Source organism: Pseudoliparis swirei, chromosome 6 (genome assembly GCF_029220125.1).
Source record: "Pseudoliparis swirei isolate HS2019 ecotype Mariana Trench chromosome 6, NWPU_hadal_v1, whole genome shotgun sequence".
Lineage (NCBI taxonomy): Eukaryota > Metazoa > Chordata > Actinopteri > Perciformes > Liparidae > Pseudoliparis > Pseudoliparis swirei.
In genome coordinates, this window is record NC_079393.1 from 13,974,589 (window position 1) to 13,987,751 (window position 13,163).

Here is a 13,163-nt window from a genome sequence, read left to right on the forward strand (position 1 = left end):
TCTTCCTTTTCAGTGGCCATGGTGGCCAAATGGAGAATTCACTCTTTCCAATACAACCTGGCCTTCCACCATTTGGGATGTAAAGAAAACGGTGTGCAAAAAAAGCCAAAAATATGGTGCGCCTGGCCCTGACCTTATTTCTTGACACACAAAAGAATATATAAACAGATATATACTTTCATATCAAAATGCTTGCGTATTTTCCTCTTATCAACAGCCTGGCAGCAATTGTGATTCATAGCAGTCATTTAAGTGATAATGCACTCATTCACCACACTAACAAACACATTCCTCCTGGTTATCAGTGCGTCGGCGTGGATGAAATGCTAGTCGCCAAACAGTAGGCAGAAAACTCAAGATGGTGTTGATTGATAAATTGACAGGTTAATTTTCTGATGGATAATGAGAGTAAGACCCTGAAAGATGGTAGAGAAGTCTCTGGCCCTTTGCTCTACCTTGGATGCAGTGCCATCTATCTATTACTGGCAGAACCGCAACTCGGAGCAGGTACACCGAGGCCCTGCCAAATGTTGTACCATCTAGGTTAAATGAGGTCTCAAGCTTCATATGTGTAAAGCCTTGTTATATTCCTCCAGATACAATAATCGCAGTTTCACAGAAATTAAGACTTTATTCAATTTGCACCATGGCTCGTAGAGCTGCTAAAAAAATATCTCTGGTGCACACCATTTCAGGAGACATTTTAAAATGTGATTAGGATTTTTCACAAAATATCTTTACCTAATTTCTACAATCCTGCACATAAGAAAAAACAATCCCAATTCAAACGTTTATAAAAAATAAAAAATGTATCGCAAGTTTGTATCATCTTACAACTGCATTCACAAAAAAAGCACAACTTTTTTCTGAGGTATGTTAGACAATACCATAGATTATGATTTTGGAAAATACAGTCATTTTCCATGGTTGCAATTAGCTAAATTCCATGTGAACCATACAAAACAAAAAAGAAATAGACAATCCAATTCTGGAGCTTAATTAGAGGCTAAATTGTTAGAATGGAAGAGAGGTTTAACGAGAGGTTAGAATGGTTTCTATATCTTACACACGTCTCCTGCTTGTCACTGCAATGTGCTTCGTCTGCAGGCGCTCTAATTAAGCCTCCACCACCGTTCCTCCACAGCCATTCTCCATGAATCAGCATACAATGTAATGCTAATCAAATGCCACTATTTTACTTTTAGAACTAATGCCCATTATTTATATATGTTGTCTACTTTACCTATGAGTGCATTTGTGTGTATCTAAATTTAATAAGGCAGAGATGTTTGGAAGTGATTTGACATTGTAAGTGCATGAAAAATCTTTCACCAACAAATCAGCATGACAAGGACAAGAGAACCAGAATTTAATTTTCTGAGTATAATTTAAGTAGAAGTGTATGAAAAACTGCAAATCCTTGATAAAATTATAAAACCATTTCACTTCAGATGAAGTGTTACTGCTGTGACTGAATTCAACTACTTCTCCATATTGTAGTACAACAAGACAGAAAGATGACCCAATTATTTTTTCCATTGGCTCTCGTTTGTACCGAGGCTTCAAGAGACCCCGGTCTCTTTTGGATATGCCTCGATTGAATTTCCTGGCAACTCTTTCTTTTTGCTGTCTCTTAATAGTGAAGCAGTAGGAGGAAGAAAAAAGATTTTCAAATGTATCATCGGTCTAATTTATCTAAAAAAAATCAAACTTTTTTTTTTACTGAATTTGATAAATGGCTAATTTTTATGTAATTATACACTTTTATGGCAAAGAACAATATATTACAAAATTCAGGTTTTTCTCTGTCAGAATATGATATTTATCTTTTTATTTTACCCAAATATGTTTTATATTCTCTCCAGTCTATGAGGCGCACACACAAAAGAGGAACAATTTACATGCAGCACAATAACAGTGTCGCTCTGAGTGTGTGCTTCAGAGGCAGCAGCGGCTCTGCTCAGCACAATGTGTGATGATATGACCATGAAAGAGGACAACACTGGATGCGGAATGGAACAACAATGTTTGGGTTGTTTTGTGTAAGCTTGGTAAATAACTGCATATAAATATATCTTCCTCTTCATGTTAATAATTTGAAGAAGGTAAATAATGTGTAATTCCAAAAAATAAAAGGTCCAAACTCAATTACACTGCAGACTAAAATCACAGGTCTTGTCCATCGTTTTAAAAAGTTGACAGCAATCTGTAGTTATCTAATTCATAATGCAAAGGCCCGAATGCAAATCAAACCCAAACTAATTAAATACCAACATACATTTGAAAAGACCCCAATCTAAACAATTTAAAATGCTGGTATGCACGTCTACAATACTTTTCCACAACCATTTTCTCATAGCACATTTTGTGACGTATTGTTGAGATCGCATGTAATTGTGATGAGAAGAATTATGGCTTATGGTGTCATTGTATTGCTGCTGATTACCAATAACCACACGGTCACGACTAGGGGTGCCCCACTCCTCCCATTCATTTGAACAGTGTTCTGAGCTCTGACAGACACAGGAACGAAAGGAAGGGTGCAGAGGACACATCTTGGGGGATTCACCCCATCTGAGACTCCAAAGCACCCAGCAGCTTGATCCTGTGTCACTCCGAGGGCATGGCTTGGCTCTCCCTTGATTTGCCTTTGAAATCTAAACGTTTAATTGTGGTCAATGAAAAGGGTTCAAGCAAATGAATGGTTGAAGAATATGAGCGGAGGGAGGGGCTGTAAAATGAGTATACATAAAAAGCAGGAGGGAGCAAAAAAAAAAATCAAGGGGGAATAATGAAATTAGGGATGGGGCGAGAGAGAAAGAGAAACCAAGGGCTGGAGAACTTGAAGCACTGACCCCTATCGTCCACGGTGTAAAGCAAGAGATTAGAAAGTGTTTCATGCTAATTTCCATGGAGATTTCTATAATTTCTCAAAAATTGCTTCTTCCCGCTTTGATTTGTCCATACTGCCCGGCCCCCTGCTAGTGTTGCGGGGTGGTCTGCTCTATCATGCTTCTGCTCTCGCGGGCCCCCCAATGGCCCCTCGCTGCGACCAGCCGCCGTGAGATTACTGAAGCGACGCTGACGTCTCTATCAGCTCGCGCCACCGTCATGCCCTCTCCCAACCCCCCACCGTCACTCGATCCCTTTCCCTCGGCCTAGCTTCCTTTCTGCCCAGCCACCACCAACCCGCCCTCAGTGCAAACCCTCACAGATCTGTCAGATGATGGCTTCATTGGTTCACGCTGCTCCCTACAAACTCATACCAGTCTTTTTTACACTCCCTCATACCATCCTCTCATCCCTTGTAGATAGCTGCACCACAAGAAAAATCTCTATCCCCCACCCATTGTAGACTGTTTCACCTTTTGCTATCCCTCAGCCTTCTCTCTCTCTGCCTCATCCTAGTTTGTGCTTCTGCCTGCCACATCAAAGGAGAACCAGGGGTCACAGAGCCACAGGCATGGAATATAAATGCAGCCAACTGCGTGGCAGTATGGGAAATCAATCCTCTAAAGATAGCTCCATACACTTCATGAACCCATCATCAGTCTCTGATACATATAGTAACGTATGGGATATGTTGCAGCCTTTTGTGCATTATAATGTATTCTGCACAATATGTTTAGTCTCAACGCAACTACTTTGTTCTGGGCTATATCTTCAACTTGTGTTTTCGTGACATGTTTGTATGTTTAAATTATAACATATATATTCATTAAAGATGCTTCATAAAGTGTTAAACAGTGTTGAGAAGGTGTTAAAAAACTGATAATGAAACACAAACTTTAATTTAATTTTGTACGGGCGAGTCCCTGTGTGTGTGTGTGTGTGTGTGTGTGTGTGTCGAGGTAGGGAAGACAATCTGCAAAAAAACAAAAAAAAGCTCTAAAAATAACTGCGACAGAAATATGTCAACAACTTTTGTTGGAGGTCCTGAGCTGGATTGATGCCAGCATACGCAGGTGATACTTCACGTAATTAGTCATAATTTTAACCATTTTAGTCCGAGCACCTGTGAAGCAGTTGGGTTGTCTCGTGAATGGTGGCTTGAAGTATGTGGCCGAATGATAACAAAAAAAGAAAAAAGAGACAGGACACGGAGCAGCCGCAAAGCCATTGTTATGAATTCTATAAGTCTTGAGGGATGAATAGGAAAACTAGTGCAATTGCCAGACACCGAGGTCTGCGGCAGGGTTCGATGGCTCCGTGTGGGGGCGACTGGCTCTGGTTGCTTAGCATTAGTATTAGATAAACACTCTGTCGGAAGATGTCAACGTCTCCATTAATGCCAGAGCTGCCACGCAGGCTGTGCTTGAGTGACACAGTGTTTTGTGGAGTGTGACAGGGGTTGTAAATGCTAACACACTCTGGCTGCATCTCCCGGTCCTGGTGAAGCCAAACCCTGGCAACACCTGGGAGAGCGAAGGAACTAAACTCTTGACACTCGCTGGAGATAATACATGGTGTCCTCTCGTCCTCATCTCTGGGACAGCCCAGCATTTACTGGACAAAACCAATTTAATTCGTACTCATTGAAATCCATCAATTAAATGAGGATTTCAGTTTATAATTGCAGCTTCTTTTTATAATTTAAAAGCCTCATCAGTATTGGGTTTATTTATGAATTTAATAAACACTGAGTTTGAGATGTATTATAAAAGGCATAAGTAGGGGACAAAAGGCTTAAAAATCGTTGCTCACTTATCACTCTGTACCAACCACAAGCAGATTAGCTTCATCTTGCTACCCCAAAAGGCTTTTCCATAGTCTTTACAAACCACAATATGGAAGATGTGTGTTCAGCACAAGTCTAATGCACTTAAAGCCTGCCACAAGTACACATATCCAGCCACACAATCAGCAGGATATGGGTTTTTCCATGCTTTCACTCGTGGACAGAGGGGTTTTCCAGTCAGTAATTATGCAGACAAGGGTATTCAAGTTAAAAATATTTGAATATTTTATTATTACATTATATATATAGAGTTCTCTTTTTTTTTAAGCAAAATTGTTGAGAGCTATGTGCTTATCAATATTTTAAATAGTAATGTCCAAAACCACAAAAACAGGAACCAACCTATAAAAAAACGTCTAAAAGATCATGAATACAACATAAGTTGCTGCGTGTCAAGAAAGAAAAGTGGTAAAAAAATATATATAAACCAAACTCCAGTTGTACATAAAGTTCACAGTATATTTAATCTTTTTCTCCATTACATTTTGCAGCCGGAAAGGTTGACATTTTTATCAGTCTGTGAAAACAGCATGGAGAATTAAACTGCCTTGAGCTCAATAATACTGGCCATGTAGGAGCTGCAGAGTTGTTCTGCAGGCTGGAGGCTGGACAGTGTAGTGTACTCTTCCCCCTAATGCCCTGTCCATTGATCTTTCCCGTAACTACAGCTCCCCACAGAAACCCACACAATCTGTGCAGAGGAGTGCTCCTAGGCACCCCCCACTTCAAAGGTGCATATTTACTCTTAGAAATTTAGAGAAAGTGCAGCTGTGGATGCATCCTCCAACCTCAATCAATGATAGGGCTGGTCCTCCTGACCCACCCCCCTGCTGGCTAATAAAGTGCTTCTTAGGCTCGGTGGTTTCCCTAGAAGCCTTGTGGGGTTGGTTCAAACTAGCACTTAGGTTTGTTTCCATTGTCTCTTCTCAAAAATTGATTTTTAGAAGAAAAAAAACTTATTTTGTTGCCCAACAAAGTTCCACAATAAATTGCTGCAGAAAGTTTTTATTTGGTCCCAGATTTATGTTTGGTTTTTTTGTGACATTGCATAACTGAAATAAACAAAAAAGAGCCCAAATGTAATGGAGGCTGAACCATGTGATGCTCATGAAGTAATTCAATTGTGTTTGTATTAGAATACAACTTTGACCTTTGCTAATACCTCAAGCTAGATCAATCAATACCTGACTGAGTCATGTTAAACCAACTTAGTGGCAGGGTTATTAAGAAATGAAATTGAACAATGATTGAGATGAAAAATGTTGTTTTAGTTTTTTTCTAATTCTCAATGTGCATTCTCACTTCTCTCCAATAAAGCTGCAGTGCCCTGAAAATAATTTTCAAATAAAATTCTTTCTCAAACAAAAAAAAATAAAAAAAATAGACCGTAACAATATCTTCATTTAGCAATTGTAAAATAAACTACATATGCATTATGTCTACCTAACATTTCCTGTTTTCCTGTCTTTGACAAACATATTTAATGCTGGGACGCACATGATCATAATTGTCATTTCCAATCTTCAAAAACAAATGTGTATTAAGACAGTAGTTAAAATCGTCCTGCTGAAAATCAGACAATCAAAATCCTTTGTAATTAAGCACAGCGATATTCTAATTACAGATAATTCAAGCTACTCCATGCTGCTTTCTGTCCCCCCTCTGCAACAATTAGAAAAATATATGTCAGCTGTGATTTTTTCTCTCCTTTATTTCACTTTAAAGTGGCGCTGTGGGGGATTTATTCGAAAATAATGACATTTATAACTCTTCTTTGGAAGGACATTCATTCTCTCCTCAGAAGGAAAACCCGAGGTTTTAAGTGGCTGAGTAAAGGTCTGGAACAATTTGCATATCTGCACAACACCATAAAAAGTTTTGCTTGACAATGTAACATTTACTGTGCACAACTTATAATTGTTACAGCATAAAAACTAAAACTGCTACTCAAGAAATCATTTATCTTTGTCACATTAATGACGACATATCATTTTGCATGATGAGCTACAGCTGGCCGAGAACTCGTCACCTTGTTACTACATTTTCTGACATTCTTCATCCGATCGTTATTCTGTAGGTGAGTGTCGGCCTAATAGGTACTTCCTCAGAGCGTTGACTGCATTCTTCAAGTCTGTCACACTAGCTTTGGAACAAGAACTTGTTTCAATGTCATTAATCCTAACTTGTTTGGATTCCTCACGTTAGCTCCCCCACACATCTTTTTCTCTCCCTTTTTTCCTCTCTCAACACATACTACTGCTTTCACTCTCTCTGCCTCGCTAACATGTCGACAGCAGTTTGTTAATATCAGTTTTCAGTGAGCGGGCTGAGAGGGATGTGGTAATCATCTCTATCTCCGGCTGCTTGGCAGCGTTCCCCTCGGCATGCTGGCAGACACTTGCCATTGAGCAGCTGTCAGGCAGAAAGGGTGCGGGGATGTGGGCTCCAGCTACACAGGTCACGGTCATTTCTTTCCAAAAGCCACTGAAGCTAAAACCTTAAGTGGCATTTGAGCTACCTGCACTGTCAGTTCTGACACTCACAACACTAACAAGGAGACCACCGGTAGAGAGTCAAACTCGATTATGCCTCCCTGGTGGATTTCCTTAATATAGCTTACCTACTGCCAGGCTGGTTTTCTAACAGAAAGCACATGCTCACAAGATTATGAGAAAATGTACTCCTCCACCTGAAGAGTGTCAATTAAATATATGTGACCCATTAATTTATATAATAATAAGTATATATAATAATAATATAATTTAGGAATTGTCAGCATCGTGTAGATAGTTAATATTTAAAAAAGAGAGCAAATTATGCTGACATTTCTTAATCAGTAAATACAGGTTGTTACATTTGTAATTATTAATTTTGTCTTGTGGTAGTTCTGGTTCATTTGTTATTCATTGTTAGGCACAGTGGTGTTCTCATGCTACAAAGTCCTGCAAAGCTCCAATTCATTTGAAATCATTGCCATCTCTGCCCCGTTATAAATAACACTGTATGTAGCTCAAAGGTAAAAGATGGTGTGCTGATTCATTGCGGGGTGAAAACAAAGAGTCAAATTTAAAAATAAATAAATAAATTACGCTTCAAAAATCATTGTAATTTCTCAAAGACGTATTTTGGCTGCCTATTTCTTACATTCCCGAATAACGTTAAAACAATAAGTATGCATTATTTCAAGGCTGTCTTTAGTTCACAAACTACAACCCCTTAGTTTATACTGAATATTTGGAAACATAACTAATCAGCAAAAAAAGCATCAAGTTCCAGAGAAAGGTTACAACTTTGAACACAACTGTATGGAAAAGTAGTCTGACTTCCACGGCTGCTGCACACTGAATGGTGCTTGATAAGTTGCAGGCTCTCACAACCTGGACCTGTGATCTTTACAGTGATACCCTCAAGTTCGTAGCAGCAAATACACTCGATCACTCAGGGAGATGCTAAGTCTCTCTGTTGGCCAATTACTGTTTTTAAAAAGCCTAGGGCACCCAGGAAACTTTGACTCCTGGAAATAAAGACCAATCTCAGAGAGAAACATTGCAGCTATTAAAATCTTTATAATTCTGTAAATCACAAGTGATTTGTTTTGCCCCATGGCTTGTTCTGATACATCCTTGCTGCTATTGCAAAGGGCACAGGGTGACTACAATTGAGGAGCTCAAGCTTATTTTTACAACTAAGCTCGGAAAAAAGAGAAGCCTTTTTATTCTTCTGTTCGAGTGCAGAAGGCAAAGATCTCCTCTGTGTCATAATTGCCTGAAGTGAGAGAGTAAAGGCTCTGGACTCCTGATGTTAGTGTGGGCCTTTCATCAGGGGGGTTTGGAGTCAGAGCTACTTTAAAAGAGCAGGCCCCTCGGGAGGATCACACTTTTTTTTTAATTTATGTAAAATCACCTATTTTGCTGTTGCATTACATTCTTTCCCTGTCATTATTGTAGATTTACATTTCCTCAATTATTTATTTTTTAATCTTCAATACGAAGTATGCTATACTGATTAATTTGGAGGATGGATTCTGAAATTAGCATGCTTATTCAAATAAAGTGGAAGCCAAAAGTGGTAGAGAGGTTCATGCAATTATGAGTAAAATCACTCCAATTAAACACTGGCATGTTAACTTTTAGAGAGCACACACTCAACACAATATAATTACAAATTGGGATGAAAAATGGCAAAGAAAACACCAACATTATTGAATGAGGCATTTACAGTTGATGGATTCTCAAAAAGCTCCTCTCTCCTCTGGTGCTCCGGGTTAAGAATGGCACTCTTCTGCCGCTGCAACGCTCTCACTCCCAAGCCCACCGCTCCCCATTCAGCAGCGCCAGGCCCTCTGGTATTAGACAAGAGCCCTGACTGAGGAGGCTCTGATACTCCAGCCTCTGATCACCAGAGTATCCTTATACCCCCAAGTTGATGGACGAATGGGTCAAGAGAGGGATGTCCAAACCATAAATCAGACTACAGGTGTGACAGCACACAAAATAGGTGAATTGTCTTTGGGTTCGCGATGATGACGGCGTCCCTTGTGTCCCAGTCACACCACCCTTTTTATTATTTGGGAGCGAGTCAAACGGATGCCCCACAAGCCATTCTGCCCTCCCCCTTGTGTGTTTCCCCTAGTCTTAGAGCCTATACCCTGCTATGAACTGTTTCCAGAGTCAGTTACTGGTGTAATTGAAAGTGCTTTGTCATCGCTTTCAGCCAAACACTGATGGATGTGAAGTTGAATGAGGTTTGGGTTTTAGTTATACGAGTGAGCCTGTGTGAGATTTATCACCAGAGGCTTAAGAGGCTACAAGGGACCATTAAAGCACCACCGCCGTCTACATCACAGTAAACTGTTCATTATTATTCATTAAAACAGAATGCCTTTAATATGTCTAGTTTCCCTCATGTGAAAAAAAAACTGTACATACATGTTTTTGATGACTGTTGGAAAAACTGCTCCGTTGCCCAGTTTTTACAGTCTGGTGCAATTAAATTTGGATTTTAAAAAGTGTATGCAACACATACAAAAATAAGCTGGCCTATGAATTCATAAGAAAATAAAAAAATAGTTCAGCACTTTTAAAAGTTCCAGCAAAATCAAAAGCCTCTTATTATACCTTCATGTGGATTGTATTCATCTTTGTCCTTTGCAGCTTTGCACTTTCACAATTCATTGCAGAGAACTGAATAATGCAGTCTCTTAATTTGAAGTCTGTTATGTTAAACATATACCCTTATTGTGTATATATATATATATGTACACACTCCCCCATTAGTTACATCTTTTTATAATTAGTGTGGTCTATTGAAACCGATGAAACGATTTAATTTCAATTCTGAATCGACATCCACATGCAAAGCGTGGGAGGTGTGCTGGTTCTCATTGTCTCCCATTTATTATAGGCTGCCCTCAGCTGCCTGGGCTGTGAGGGCCTGGATCCTGGCTCACGTCCAGCTCAGCTCTGATCTGGGCCTCTTTGTGATTTGAGGAGTATAGAGCTTTGCCGGGCTGCTGTCCTAGAGCCATGTTGGAATGCAAGAGCAGTGGTGGAGGTGCAGAGGGAAGTGACCTCACTGTGTGATGCGAGCAAGAGCACGGGGTAAGAGTTACACACCGAGATTGGTTGGATTATAAATAAAGTAGCGTCTAGTTTCTGTGCTGCAGCCGGGAAATAGGGAAAGGTGAATACCAGTGCTCACAGCGCAGCTGTAAATGGTGCCCTGCACTCACACTGGTTCACGGCTGCCACGATAGCACAGCCAAATACAGCAACAAAACTAAATCCCAATTTCTGCATTTTTGTCAAAGGTTTTGCTGCTCAATTCTGTATTTATGACTTTTCAGAATATTCTATTGGTAGATTAATGTTTGCTACTATTACAATTTCTGCCATCTCGTTAAATAATGTCCATTATTTCTGGGGTTAGTTGAGTCAGGAGCAAAGGAAAGTACAGTATATGCTGTATTTATCATATTTAAAAAAAATGTTCTATTCTTTTGTTTGTTTCTGTTTATTAGATTAAGAAAAAACATTACATTTTAGACGGATGAACATATTTTAATATATCTAACCAGATGGAATAGTAGTCTTTACTTCAAACACAAATAAACAATATTTACAGCAGCTTTACAAATAAATGAAATTTGTGAATGTTCTGACATTGTACAAGAGTCAACCATGTGGAGTGCCGAGTGCGTGTTGAGGGATACTTGTGCCTGACCTGTGATGCTTGTGTGCAATGCCGGTCATCTCGTGGTCCAGCGGAGCTGCAGGAGGGACAAAGAATCAACACCCTGCCACAGGCACAAACACCTGCGAGGAGAGACAAAGACAACTTCATTTGAGCAGGAAACACAATGGCCAGGGTAAACAGGGCTCACCAAGGTGCATCAACAGCGTGTGGAACTTGATATGACTTCCAGGAAAGAACACAAGTGCTTGGGACCACAGTGTTACTGCTCCTATGTTGTTGTTGTTGTTGTTTTCCCCTTTCAGTAAAAAACAGCACGGCATACCATTTTATTGCTCGCAGATACAATTCACTCCCACATCTTCAATGTATGTAACATTTTATATATTAAACATTTCATAATTCTAAGTGTGGAAAAATCTGTCATGAAAGAAAGAAATCAATAGATATGCTGTTGCCGATGGGAAAATTAGCATGGTAAATGAGCATTAACTCGCAGATGGTTGGGTATGGGGCATCGCTGTGGCTCCTTACAAACAATTGATTAACTTGTAAATTCCCATTGCCCAGCTGTTATTCAGGCTGTTTACCATAAATAAAAGAGAGGGACTAGAGAAAGGATCCAGATGCTTTGAGTGCTGCAGAAAGGCAATCTGTCATTGTTTTCAACTAACACTGATGGATGCTGCTTTGAATGGGGATTGGTTTTAGTTAACCATGACAAAGTGAGGGATGACATGCCATTGGTCACAAAGGTCTGGTCCAGCAACGCCTTAGCAGTTGCTTTTTTCAGCTGCCAATAAAGGGAAGAAGTTGTCCTGGGCAGGCTTTCCAGTTTGTTTGTTTGTTTTGCTGTGTGTTCCTGTTGAAGTTGAGAAATGGGAAAATTAACAAAACTTCCATGTGGACTTTACCAAGATGGCAGCCAGTAGGATTCGAGCATCATATACTTTCTTGGAGTACAATGAGCTGCAGTGTGTACATGAACTGGGAACACGGTTTAGTTATTTCCAAAATATACAAATGGTGACCAACGTGTTTATGTAATGAACCTCAAACATGGCAGAAAAACAAACCAAAAGTTTTGACATCAGGTTAAAACATTAAATGCAGTCAGACATCCAAGTTTGGTTACACAGCATGATATAAAACGATTTAAAGGCATGATGCGTTTTGGGGATATAGCGGTCACTGGACAAGAGCATGGGAAGAAAATCCAGTTTCAACCAGACTTCAGTGTGATGTCATATTTGGAATCGTCCAGTTAGCCCCGATTCTCTCTGACCCAAAAATAACTAAGGTTGATGTAGAATGCATCAGCTCTGCTCTTCCAGCTGCAGAAGATCGCATACACGATCTGATTGATCGATGACATCAGAGATCTGGAAGGAACAAAAGAAGCCCTCCTTTGGACCGAGACTTCATGCTGCAGACCCCAGAAGAGAGCTAGTTTCCCAGATGTGGCGGGGAAATCTACAAAGCACCACTGAGGGACAGTTCAAGTCAGGATTTCTGCAAAACTCATCACTCATTGTCAAATATGGTCGAGGTAAAAATCATCCCTAAAACATACATCGCTTTCATCTTCCAGCATTGAACGTTCATTTACTTTTCTACACATAAGACAACTATCCCACAAGCTTTTTCATAATGGAAAATGTAATAAAAACTCTAAATAAAAATAAATAATAAACTAGAAAATATGAAAAATACATTGTTTAAAAATACATGTTTTCACACATCTTCATATATAGTGATCAGTGATATACATCCAATCTATGCGTCTTTACACTGCTGGTGCACGTCCAGTCGTGCTGATATCACCTTTTTACAAAACAAAAAGCAAACATCCATTTCTTTGTTATCAGTTGCTGAGCAACAAAAACAAACCAACTCACAAATCTCGTAATGCAATCAGATTTAATCATTTCTATACATATCTACCAAGACCCACAAACAGTATTAACCTTAAGATAACCTTCCCCCTTCTGGGAAGACGCACTATTTTACACAGCAAAGACCATTTATTGAGTGAGCTTGTTGTTAAGACCTTCAGATAGGAAAAACATTGATAACAACATTCCATCACATGACAGCGACTGAGTGATCAGGTTTACACCTTTGCTTCCTGTAAAGCTCAAAACAGCGTCATGCTGTCTGGAAAGACACCTTTCTGAGTTCTAACCATTTGGAAAATGTCTGAGACAAACGGCTCAACGAGGAATAACGCATC